The following is a 12,471-nucleotide window of genomic DNA, read 5'->3' as shown; positions in this document are numbered from 1 at the left end:
AGGGGGTTACAGGTTTCAAAGTCATCCACATACAAATTTAGGATGATAGTCGGCTTTTCTCCAGCGCGGAAACTATTACCCTTAAATAGGGAACCATCTCTTGAGGACTTGTACTGATATGTGCCTTCCTGTCTTTGATGGCACTCAACAGCGTTATCAATGATATCCCTTCGACCCAACAGTTGCTGCAGGGACTTCAATAATGGGACATATTGGAAACTGCGCTTGTTTTTACAATCTAGAATGTAGATCTAGATGTGCTGTACTTAGGGGGCCACCTTTTTGTATGGACCTTTGCACAGGATTACCAGAATAAATTGCATTAACAGTTTCTCTAATTGTACATTCATCAACAGTGAGGATTTTCTGATGAAAGATGTCACTCACAATGTCACAAGATAATGGAACAGGTGCAGAAGAAATCAAATGATGGAGTTCCCCTAAAAACACATCAAGAGCAGTGCTTGGTACATGGACTAAATGCTCCAACTTCAGCAAAGCAGCTGCAAATTCTTGCTCTATGACCTCCTGCAAGTCCTCAGTATGAGATTGACTACTTGAAGGAATGGCAGTATCTGACTGCTCTACACACTCCTGACTATTTGCCTCCAATTCATTCAGAGATGCTATCGTAGTTACAATCACTCCAGGTTTAAAATCAACCAATGTGTGATGGCAGTGTTTTCTGTTTTTGTGTGACTTAAATGTGCCAGAAATGTTTGTTTTAAAGTCACAGCCTAAAAACATACAATCAACCGTCTCACTTCTTTTGAGATGTGCATTTATATGACAAAAATAATCCTTCTCTGATGCTAAATCCCTGCAAGCACCAAGGCTGCAACTGAATACTGCCTTCTCTTTCTGAGTGACCCCAGTGGAATGGGTTTTATTGTGGTGGACAATAAGGGCATTCCACGTCTTAAATGTACATGGGCAGTGCAGGTACGTACATGGAAAGGGAGAACTACTTCCAAATCGTGGATGCCTTAACCTGTAGTGATGCAAAAGCTTGAACCTACTTGATACAGTTTCTGTGCACCCCTTACATCTCCACATTCCCAGCACCTAACCCTGTAACATAAATCAAGACCATCATTAGTTACATTATTAAAGCTCTGATCACTAGGCCTAATTATAATAAAAATGTCTACTGCACTAACAATTCAAAATATTATGGAAATGTACTAGTGCTATCAATTCATAAATAATGGATATATCTTTAAATACAAGGACAAACACTAACCAGCTAAATGTGTTTTAATGTGTTATGATGCTGTTAAAGAATGCCTTAATAGTGATGCAAAAGCTTGGGACCTACTTGAAAATGTCTGTTACATTCCCAGCACCTGTAACATAAATCAAGACCATCATTAGTTACATTATTAAAGTTCTGATCTCTAGGCCTAATTATAATAAAAAGGTCTACTGCACTAACAATTCAAAACATTATGGAAATGTACTAGTGATATCAATTCATAAATAATGGATATATCTTTAAATACAAGGACAAACACTAACCAGCTAAATCTGTTTTAATGTGTTATGATGCTGTTAAAGAATACCTTAATAGTGATGCAAAAGCTTGGGACCTACTTGATAATTTCTGTTACATTCCCAGCACCTGTAACATAAATCAAGACCATCATTAGTTACATTATTAAAGCTCTGATCTCTAGGCCTAATTATAATAAAAAGGTCTACTGCACTAACAATTCAAAACATTATGGAAATATACTAGTGCTATCAATTCATAAATAATGGATATATCTTTAAATACAAGGACAAACACTAACCAGCTAAATGTTTTATGATGCTGTTAAAGAATGCCTTAATAGTGATGCAAAAGCTTGGGACCTACTTGATCATTTCTGTTACATTCCCAGCACCTGTAACATAAATCAAGACCATCATTAGTTACATTATTAAAGCTCTGATCTCTAGGCCTAATTATAATAAAAATGTCTACTGCACTGACAATTCAAAACATTATGGAAATGTACTAGTGCTATCAATTCATAATTAACACTTTGGGTGCCGGGAAACGTCTTTTCACGTCATTCCCGGCCATGCTCAAGGTGCCGAAGACGCTTTACAGCGTCTTTGATCTGTTTACATCTTTTTTCGATTTTCCCCGTCTGAACTTCACCGCCGAGCTTTTGGCAGAAAATTTGAACCGGAAACTGCATTTCCTCTCAAATTTCACTAGGTGGCAGTGTCCCCCTATTTTCTAACACTATCACAAGAGGGTGAATATTGTACCCCACAATGAATCTGGCATTTGATTGGCCAGCATACCTGGCCAATGTGACCACAGGTATAAAACGTTTGCGCGATCCCAGAATCGACGAGGTTTCGGAGGAGAGAGAGAGAGAGAGATAGATAGAGCGATAGAGAGAGAGAGATTGAGAGAGATATTTGAATTGAGATCAGCCTATAGTCTATATTTATAGTGTTATACAGTATAGTGGTAGTATCAGACTAATTGTAAGGTTTCAGCTGTGCTTTAGAAAGTACTTAGTCGTGCTAAGTAGTAGTAATATTGTGAGGGATTAGTGTGTAGTCTAGGTAGTCTATTTCAGTAGTAGTAATAGTAGTTTGATCAGTTAGTAGTTTCATTTAGATTATTATTTCAGTATGAGGAGACGTAGTGTAGGTAAGCGAGGGGACAATCCGGCGGCGGGTCGGTTTGTTCAGACGAAGCTGGCGTTTGGACCCGCGGTTGCTCAAGCAGCAGCAGCACCAACGTCTTTGGTAGCTCCGATCAGAGAGAGCCGTGAGACCGTTGCTGGGCCCAGCAAGGCGTCTCGCCCCGGGACCGGCTCACCCCGACGCAGTTCGAGGAAGAGGAAGGCTGCGGTGGTCATATCTTCTTCATCCGAGTCAGGGGACAGCGATTCGACCGCCCACGAATCTGATGGGAGCGCCGATTGGGAACCACCAGGTAATTACACAGTCTTATATATATGTGTGTGTGTGTGAAACGTGTATTTGATGATTTACCTAACGCTTATTTGAATCATTGTATACTGTGACTATGTAACGTTAGTTCGCCAAACCAACGCCGATATGCATGTGATTGTGTGTGTGTGTGAAACGTGTATTTGATGATTTACCTAACGCTTATTTGAATCATTGTATACTGTGACTATGTAACGTTAGTTCGCCAAACCAACGCTGATATGCATTTATTATATTCTAGCTCCGGAGTCTTCTGACGATGATCTCGGCTTGGGTCGGAGGTGTTATAGGTGCAGCACACACACACACACAAGATCAAAAGGCATGAATCCTCTCCAACACCTTTGAACTTCGCAGTACATGGTGAGGCCTCTATATGCAAATTCCATTGATTACAGCACACACATACACACACACACACAAGGGCATGGGCACATTGTGAGGCCTATATATGCATGGTTGTGTAGCATATGTAAAATTCCATTGATCACAGCACACACACAATCAAATATATAGCACATGGTGATGCATCTGCCTCTATAGCATGAAACTATCGATTTGAACATGCATGTGTGTACATAGCAGAGTCGTGATAGCATTGATTACAGCACACACACACATACACACACACACACACACACACATCAAAGGGCATGGGCACATGGTGAGGCCTATATATGCATGGTTGTGTAGCATATGTAAAATTCCATTGATTACAGCACACACACATGTACATGCTTTGATGTACAATGGCCGCTGATTTATTTTGTGTTCATACAGGATCAGACACCGAATCCGGGGCCCATACACCAACATGCTTGGGTATGTACTAACTACATTTATGTATGTGTAAATGTATTACTATTGTGTTTTATGAGACTTACTTACTGATTGAATTTAATCCAATTCAGATTCTGGCGCAGACCCCGCAGATAGTGACGCTGAGACTGGCAACGACATAGGATCACATTCTACTCCTGCAGGTAATTGTACATAAAATATAACACATAATGCAATATATATATATATATCATGTAAATACGATGACAATACGTTGCCCTAGTGTAATGTATTACATCATGTGATTCTAGAACTGGATGCTAGTCTGGACATGCCGGAACCCGTTGCAGGGCGGAAACGCACATCTAAGAGCGGTAAGTTGGCCTCACTCTGCACACCACTTCCAGCTCTGACCTCTGACCCCCACACCACGTCCAGCTCTGACATCTGAACCCCACACACACTCACTCATTCACTCACACACAGTTTGTAACTACGTGGCATATGAATGTCTACAGTAGGGGTGTTATAGTATATTTGTATAATTGACAGGTCGTGGCGTGCGACGCGGAGGAGCGAAGAGCAGGGCTGCGATCCGCCAGGAAGAGGAGAATGCCTGGTCTCGTGAGGGCTGGGTGCCTCACAGGATCCCCTTCACAGCCCAACCGGGGTTGCTCCAGGACGCCAAGGCACTCAAATCGTACCGGCCTGCGAAATGGATGGATCTGTTCCTGACAGATGCTTTTCTGAACTCCATTGTTGCCAAGTCCAACCTCTACGCTGAGCAGTCCATTGCCCGGCTGGACCCCACGCTAACCAGTAGCAGGGCACTTCTTTGGAAGCCCCTCACATTGAAGGAGCTGAAGAAGTTCCTTGGACTCAATTTCCTTAACAGTGTCCTGCGGAAGCCTCGCATGGACCAGATGTGGACCACTGACGACATGATGTACACACCGTACTACTCTGAGACCATGCCACGCAACAGGTTTCAATTGATCTGGCGATTCCTCCACTTTGCGGACAATACTTCCCTGGAAGTTAGAGACAAATTGTGCAAAGTACGCAGTGTTGTTGACCATGTAAACGCGAGGTGCAAGGAGCTGTACCAGCCTGAACGCGAGCTCGCCATTGACGAGGGGGTGATGGCATGGCGAGGCCGCCTGACCTTCCGGGTCTACAATCCCAACAAGCCCACCTGCTATGGCATCAAGTCTTACTTCCTGTGCGAATCTCGCACAGGATATTGCTTTTCATTTAAGCCATATTGTCGGGAAGGCTCGCTCCTGGGGGACACGGTCGTCGGTCTGCTTGGACGTCTGTCTGGGGCCGGCTATACGCTCTTTATGGACAACTTCTACAACTCGGTACGTATGTCCGCCAGGCTCCGACAGTTGAGGACCGACGTCTGTGGTACCCTCAGGAAGCACCGGGGCGAGCCAGCCATCATCAAGAACGTGACCAAACGTGACATCGGTGTGGGGGAGCGCATTGCGGTACAACAAGGAGGTCCTGATCGTGGCATGGCGCGATAAGAGAATCGTGAAGACCATCAGCAGCTTCCACGAGGACACCATGGAAACGGCGATGGTGTGGAAGAAGCAGAAGAAGGGCAAAGCGCTGAGGGTGGAGATGCTCAAGCCATCATCAATCATGGAGTACAATAAATTCATGAACGGCGTCGATCAGCTGGATCAAAATATATCGTACTATCCGGTTACACGTAAGACTGGAAAGTGGACCAAAAAGTTTGTGATGTATCTGATCCAAATATGTATGTTCAATGCTTTTGTCTTGTACAAAAAAAAGCACCCACAAGGGCATTACTACAACCTCTTCCGGTTCACCAGGGCTGTGGCGCGGACCTACACAGACGGTAAGGAGAAGAAGATTCCTGGGGTGACAGCGGAGATGGAGGCGGAGGCGGAGGCAGGGGAGGAGGCAGGGGAGGAGGCAGGGGAGGAGGCAGGGGGTGGGGATGAGGAGGAGGCAGGGGCTGAGCAGGTGGGGCGTGTCGACCCTAGGGCCCCACTGGGGGACCCGCAGAGCAGATTAGTGGGTGGCTTTGTGAAGCATGTAATGGTTGCATACAAAGCCACCCCCAAGAAAAAGCTACCGTGTAGGAAATGTCGTGTCTGCAGTAGGCGTGGCATCAGGAGTGAGACCAGATATTTTTGCACATCGTGCAAAGTCCCCCTGCATCGTGACAAATGCTTCACTCTGTACCACACAAAGAGGGATTTCTCTAAATAGTTTCTTTATTAGTTGTCATGCAGAAGTACAGACTACTTCTAAATAATCCGGCACACAGAAGTACAGATTACTTCTAAATAATCCATCATTGTGTGATACAGACAGAACCATGTGTACCGGTACATAGTATAGCTAGCTGAGAGTAGTATAGTATAGTGTAGTATAGTATAGTATAGTATAGTATAGTATAGTATAGTATAGTATAGTATAGTATAGTATAGTATAGTATAGTATAGTATATTGTAGTATAGTATAGTATAGTATAGTGTATGGGTAGTTGCACTGTTTTCTGTACAAGACAAATGCGTTGAACACATGTATTTGGGCCACGAATGTCGATATTGCATAGGCATGTTTGGACCACTTGCAGATGAGACGTTATGTTAGCGATCTAGCTGTATCGACTCCATTCATAATTTGCATTGTGTGTGTATATAGTTTTTTTTTTTTTTTATCTTTTCCCCCCCTCATTTTTACCGTTTGCACAGAACCAATGGTTGCTGACAGTCACCCAGTTTATAAAAGTATATACTGTAGGTAACATACCACACTTTTCTAATGCAGTCCATTGGCCTATTATTTATATACTTTGGAAGCATGTATTGGATATTTTTTGGTCCACAGATCATCTGGCGCTTCATCCATTTATCAATGGACAATGCAGTCATCGATGGGAGAGACCAAGTAAGATATGCCCTGTAGTTCATGTGACGTGAATGTTACCAGCAAACTTCTAAATGCACTGAAACAATGGTTGGTTATCCTCCAGTGTTCACTTTTTATAAGGTATTGTCTTGGTAAATTACCATAATCCTATACTGTGAATGTTACCAGCAAACTTCTAAATGCACTGAAACAATGGTTGGTTATCCTCCAGTGTTCACTTTTTATAAGGTATTGTCTTGGTAAATTACCATAATCCTATACTGTGAATGTTACCAGCAAACTTCTAAATGCACTGAAACAATGGTTGGTTATCCTCCAGTGTTCACTTTTTATAAGGTATTGTCTTGGTAAATTACCATAATCCTATACTGTGAATGTTACCAGCAAACTTCTAAATGCACTGAAACAATGGTTGGTTATCCTCCAGTGTTCACTTTTTATAAGGTATTGTCTTGGTAAATTACCATAATCATATACTGTGAATGTTACCAGCAAACTTCTAAATGCACTGAAACAATGGTTGGTTATCCTCCAGTGTTCACTTTTTATAAGGTATTGTCTTGGTAAATTACCATAATCCTATACCATGAATGTTACCAACAAACTCCTAAATGCACTGACACAATGGTTGGTTATCATCAGCCAGTGTTCACTTTTTATAAGGTATTGTCTTGGTAAATTACCATAATCCTATACTGTGAATGTTACCAGCAAACTTCTAAATGCACTGAAACAATGGTTGGTTATCCTCCAGTGTTCACTTTTTATAAGGTATTGTCTTGGTAAATTACCATAATCCTATACTGTGAATGTTACCAGCAAACTCCTAAATGCACTGACACAATGGTTGGTTATCATCAGCCAGTGTTCACTTTTTATAAGGTATTGTCTTGGTAAATTACCATAATCCTATACTGTGAATGTTACCAGCAAACTTCTAAATGCACTGAACCAATGGTTGGTTATCATCAGCCAGTGTTAACTTTTTATAAGGTATTGTCTTGGTAAATTACCATAATCCTATACTGTGAATGTTACCAGCAAACTTCTAAATGCACTGAAACAATGGTTGATTATCCTCCAGTGTTCACTTTTTATAAGGTATTGTCTTGGTAAATTACCATAATCCTATACTGTGAATGTTACCAGCAAACTCCTAAATGCACTGAAACAATGGTTGGTTATCATCAGCCAGTGTTCACTTTTTATAAGGTATTGTCTTGGTAAATTCCCATAATTTTATACTGTGAATGTTACCAGCATATGTGTCTAATGCACAGCAACAATGGTTGGTACTGATGACTTGTCACCCAGTTTATTGAACATATTTTACAATAAAAATGTTCATGGCATCAAAGTTTCAAGTTTTCTGCATTGTAAAGTATTCTGTATTTTATAATAATGTTTTCTGGACCTACACCAGTAGTTATAACTTACTTGTTCATTAGCGCCAGGCATGGTGGTTGATGAGGTAGTAGTATTTCCAGGTGAAACTAATATGATATATTATCAATACAAGATATTATTACTTTATGAATGTGTTTATCATGTATGGACGAATAAATTGGAAAACAGGTAGGTACAGAGCAACACAGTGTCTACAGCAGATTATGCACAGTACATGAATGAGAAACAGTCGAAATGTTTTTTGTTTAGTTTATTGCATGCACATGATCTATAATACCTGATCGGTACAATATCTACTAACCTGATCAATACAATATATTCCCACCTGATAGATATAATAGTATTACTGCATTTCAAGTTTGTCAGTCAGTCGGACTGTCAGTCAGTCGGACTGTCAATCAATCAATCAATCAAACGACCAACAAAACAATCAATCAATCAAATCAATCAATCAATCAATCAATCAAACAATCTATGAATCAAACAATCAATAAAACAATCAAACAATCAATCAATCAAACGACCAACAAAACAATCAATCAATCAAACAAATCAATCTATGAATCAAACGACCAACAAAACAATCAAACATTCTATCAATCAAACGACCAACAAAACAATCAATCAATCAAACAAATCAATCTATGAATCAAACGACCAACAAAACAATCAAACATTCTATCAATCAAACGACCAACAAAACAATCAATCAATGAAACCAATCAATCAATCAAACAATCTATGAATCAAACAATCAATAAAACAATCAAACAATCAATCAATCAAACGACCAACAAAACAATCAATCAATCAAACAAATCAATCTATGAATCAAACGACCAACAAAACAATCAAACATTCTATCAATCAAACGACCAACAAAACAATCAATCAATCAAACAAATCAATCTATGAATCAAACAATCAATAAAACAATCAAACATTCTATCAATCAAACGACCAACACAACAATCAATCAATCAAACAAATCAATCTATGAATCAAACGACCAACAAAACAATCAAACATTCTATCAATCAAACGACCAACAAAACAATCAATCAATCAAACAAATCAATCTATGAATCAAACAATCAACAAAACAATAAAACATTCTATCAATCAAACCAATAAAACAATATGTCAAACAATCAATCAATCAAACCATCCATCCATCCATCCCAGTCTAAATTGCTTTATAACACGTTCAGTACCTATTATCACCCCGCCGGCACACCGTTCATAAAAGTGCCTGTAACTCCTGTTCTAAAGAATTTACCTGTATTTTTATCCTTTGTTGACGTTTTTTAACTTGTAATTGTGAACGAACGAAGACATGCAGAAACAAAGTTTTTTTTCATTGTGTACATCAACTTGTCGTCTTCAAATGAGCCAAACCATTTCCCCATAGTTATAATATAAAATATAGAAATAGCTCCGCTAAGATCATGAGATATGCTAGAATCGCCCAGGAATCCTGGCAACCCACAGTCATTTTCCGGATTTCTGGCCGGCACCCAAAGTGTTAATGGATATAACTTTAAATACAACAAGACAATTTGACCGTAGACACCATGAACCTGAAACAAACAATAATTTCACTGATCACTGCAGTGTTGAGCTTATTTCTGTTCATCAATGGGACTTCATTTAGCTAGCTAGTAGTTAGACAATATAACACAGTGAGCTAGCTAGCTAGCTAAGTAACGTTAGGGCCCAGTCACACATTCACAAAATTATTGCGGGAAAAAATGCACCTCCCATTCTATTTTTCGCACATGTGTGACCGGGCCCTAATTAACCATAGCTAATGTTGGCTAGCTAGCTACCCAGGTACATTAAGCATACGTTAGCTAGAGGCACTAACTAACGTTGGCTAGCTACCCAGCTACATTAAGCATGCGTTAGCTAGAGGCACTAACTAACGTTAGCTAGCTACACAGCTACATTAAGCATACGTTAGCTAGAGGCACTAACTAACGTTAGCTAGCTACCCAGCTAGCTAGAGGCACTAACTAACGTTAGCTAGCTGCCCGGCTACATTAAGCATGCGTTAGCTAGAGGCACTGAATAATGTTAGCTAGCTACCCAGCTACATTAAGCATGCGTTAGCTAGAGGCACTGACTAACGTTAGCTAGCTACCCAGCTATAAGCATACCTTGGCACTAACTAACGTTAGCATAGCTTGTCTATATGTAAGTTTATTCACCGTGATTGGCACCGCGACAAGTGGCATTTTGGCCATGGCCCATGGACTATTAGAGGAAATGTTGCCCAGTGCCCACTTGAACACCAACATAAATCAATTTGATGAACTTACTTTTAATTCTGGAGTTCTTTCTCAAAAGATGAATTTTCAGTTCTTCTCTCAGAGTCCATCACACTTTCTGGTGGTCGAATACTATTTCCGGTATACTATTTCTGGTTGGTGACAATTTAACTGAGTTGTCAGTTTTCAATCAACGTGAGAGAAACCAGTAAATTCAACATTCTCCATAAACAACGGAAGTTTACTTGATTAAAACATGATCACAAAAGGATTATAAATGAATTTGTTGAATGCACTAACTGTATTCGTGTAAATTCAAAGACCTGCTCTTTCCCGTTTTTTCAGTGTATGTATGATTAGCAACAACACTGATTTTGATGGATTTTCAGTTTTTTTGTAATGTCAGATTGAAAATAATACAATCTTTTATTGAACTTCAGCCCTGATCATAACACCACATATTAATTTTATAATTCTAACCCTTTAAATACCAGTGTGTGTGATGGCATATATTTGCAATATATCAAATGCAAAGTAGATTTTACTGGGGGGGATTATTACAGGCTAGCATGTGTCAATGATTAGCAACAACAGTTTTTTGTAAGGGTCCCGCCTCCACCAATCACATGCGGCTCCTTTTGTGTGTGTGTGTGAGAGCAAGAGAAAGAGAGAGAGAGAGATAGTTCTCCAACTTGTGTGAGTTGCAGTGATCTCCTGGTTGTTCCCCACCTAGGTTATCTAACTATTGCGCTGCTGCAACTACAGTAGAAACACTGTCCTGGCCTGCATAGCCTACTTGCATAGAATAGTCATGTATAATAATGTATAATATTGCTGGCTGTACAATACTGCTGTAGGCGGCCTATAATACTGCTGTTCATATCCAGTATACACATATTTACATTAAACATAATATTCACCATTCCTTAATTACCATCATACGTACCCACCACATCACATAGACTGTAGTGTATAGTGTAACTGAGGGGTACAATTCCCTGACTGTATTAATCAAGTACTGATATCATTGAATCACTACCGACTTGTACATTGCTGGCCAACACCGTACAAAGGTATTCTAGATGACGACACTCGCACAATAACAGGTTTTCCACACAAAATACTCGGTTAGAATATTTATTACACAAAGGGGAATATTAGATTACATTACTTTGTCACTTTAGATGCGCTTATAAGGCAAATAGAATGTGCAGGTAAATCAATAGTGCATATTAAGTAATTATCTAGGGGGTCTTCTGGGAAAGGGTGTACTACCGGTTGTAAGCCAGCAGAGGGGGCCAAAGCTCTATGCAAGTCCAGGGTTCAAGGGGGCGATGTCACCTCTGGAGCAGCGGGGATAGGCAGTGGTAATCTCAGGGTGCGCTCCGCGCAGATGAAAGCCGTCGAGCCTCTGTTACGACAGAGACAGGCTTGAGTGATGGTCTCACGGGCAGGTGTAAATCCCACAGTAGCAGTGGGGTAGGCGGTTCTCTGTTCCAGCAGCTTGGTCAAAGCAATGAAGAAGAATAATCCTTGCCCGGAGAGTGGCACTGCCGGTGGGGTGTAAGTCCTCTGTGGTGCTGCTGCTGCTCCGGTGTAGATATCCTCTCCGGTGCGGTAGTGCACGGCTGAACTTGACGTTACTGTACTATTAGCACGCGGCAATAAGTGCTCTATTATAGACACACAATTACCCACTTCACGTGGTCTTTGACTCGTAATGAAGGTTTACTAATATATAGAGAACGATATGACAAACAGACGTATTTAGGATAACACGAGACTATGTTGGGGCGATACGAGCCCTGCTTGTACCGCACGTTGCGTAGTGGGTAAGGCTTTACTCGGTAACTGCACCAGACTGAACTGAAGGCGAACTGAAGAGGAACTGCAAGGGGGAACTGCAAGCGGGGTTCTGTATTCTTGCGCCATATTTATATCCACGGTGGACAAATAGTGCCTATCTTATTTCTGTCGCCTCTCGGTCTCGTAGCCGTGGGCGAAAAGCGGGCATGTTTGGGCGAGTCCCGGCGGCAGCTTTCAAGTCAGCTCGAGTGGGCAAGGCTTTACTCGGTACCTGGCGCCAAGGGGTCGCTTCCAATAGAGGAATGAATATTATGGTCTGTCCTGCTAGACTAAA

Source organism: Notolepis coatsorum, assembly GCF_963971535.1.
Source record: "Notolepis coatsorum genome assembly, chromosome: 7".
NCBI lineage: Eukaryota > Metazoa > Chordata > Actinopteri > Aulopiformes > Paralepididae > Notolepis > Notolepis coatsorum.
This window is presented reverse-complemented; position numbering follows the sequence as displayed.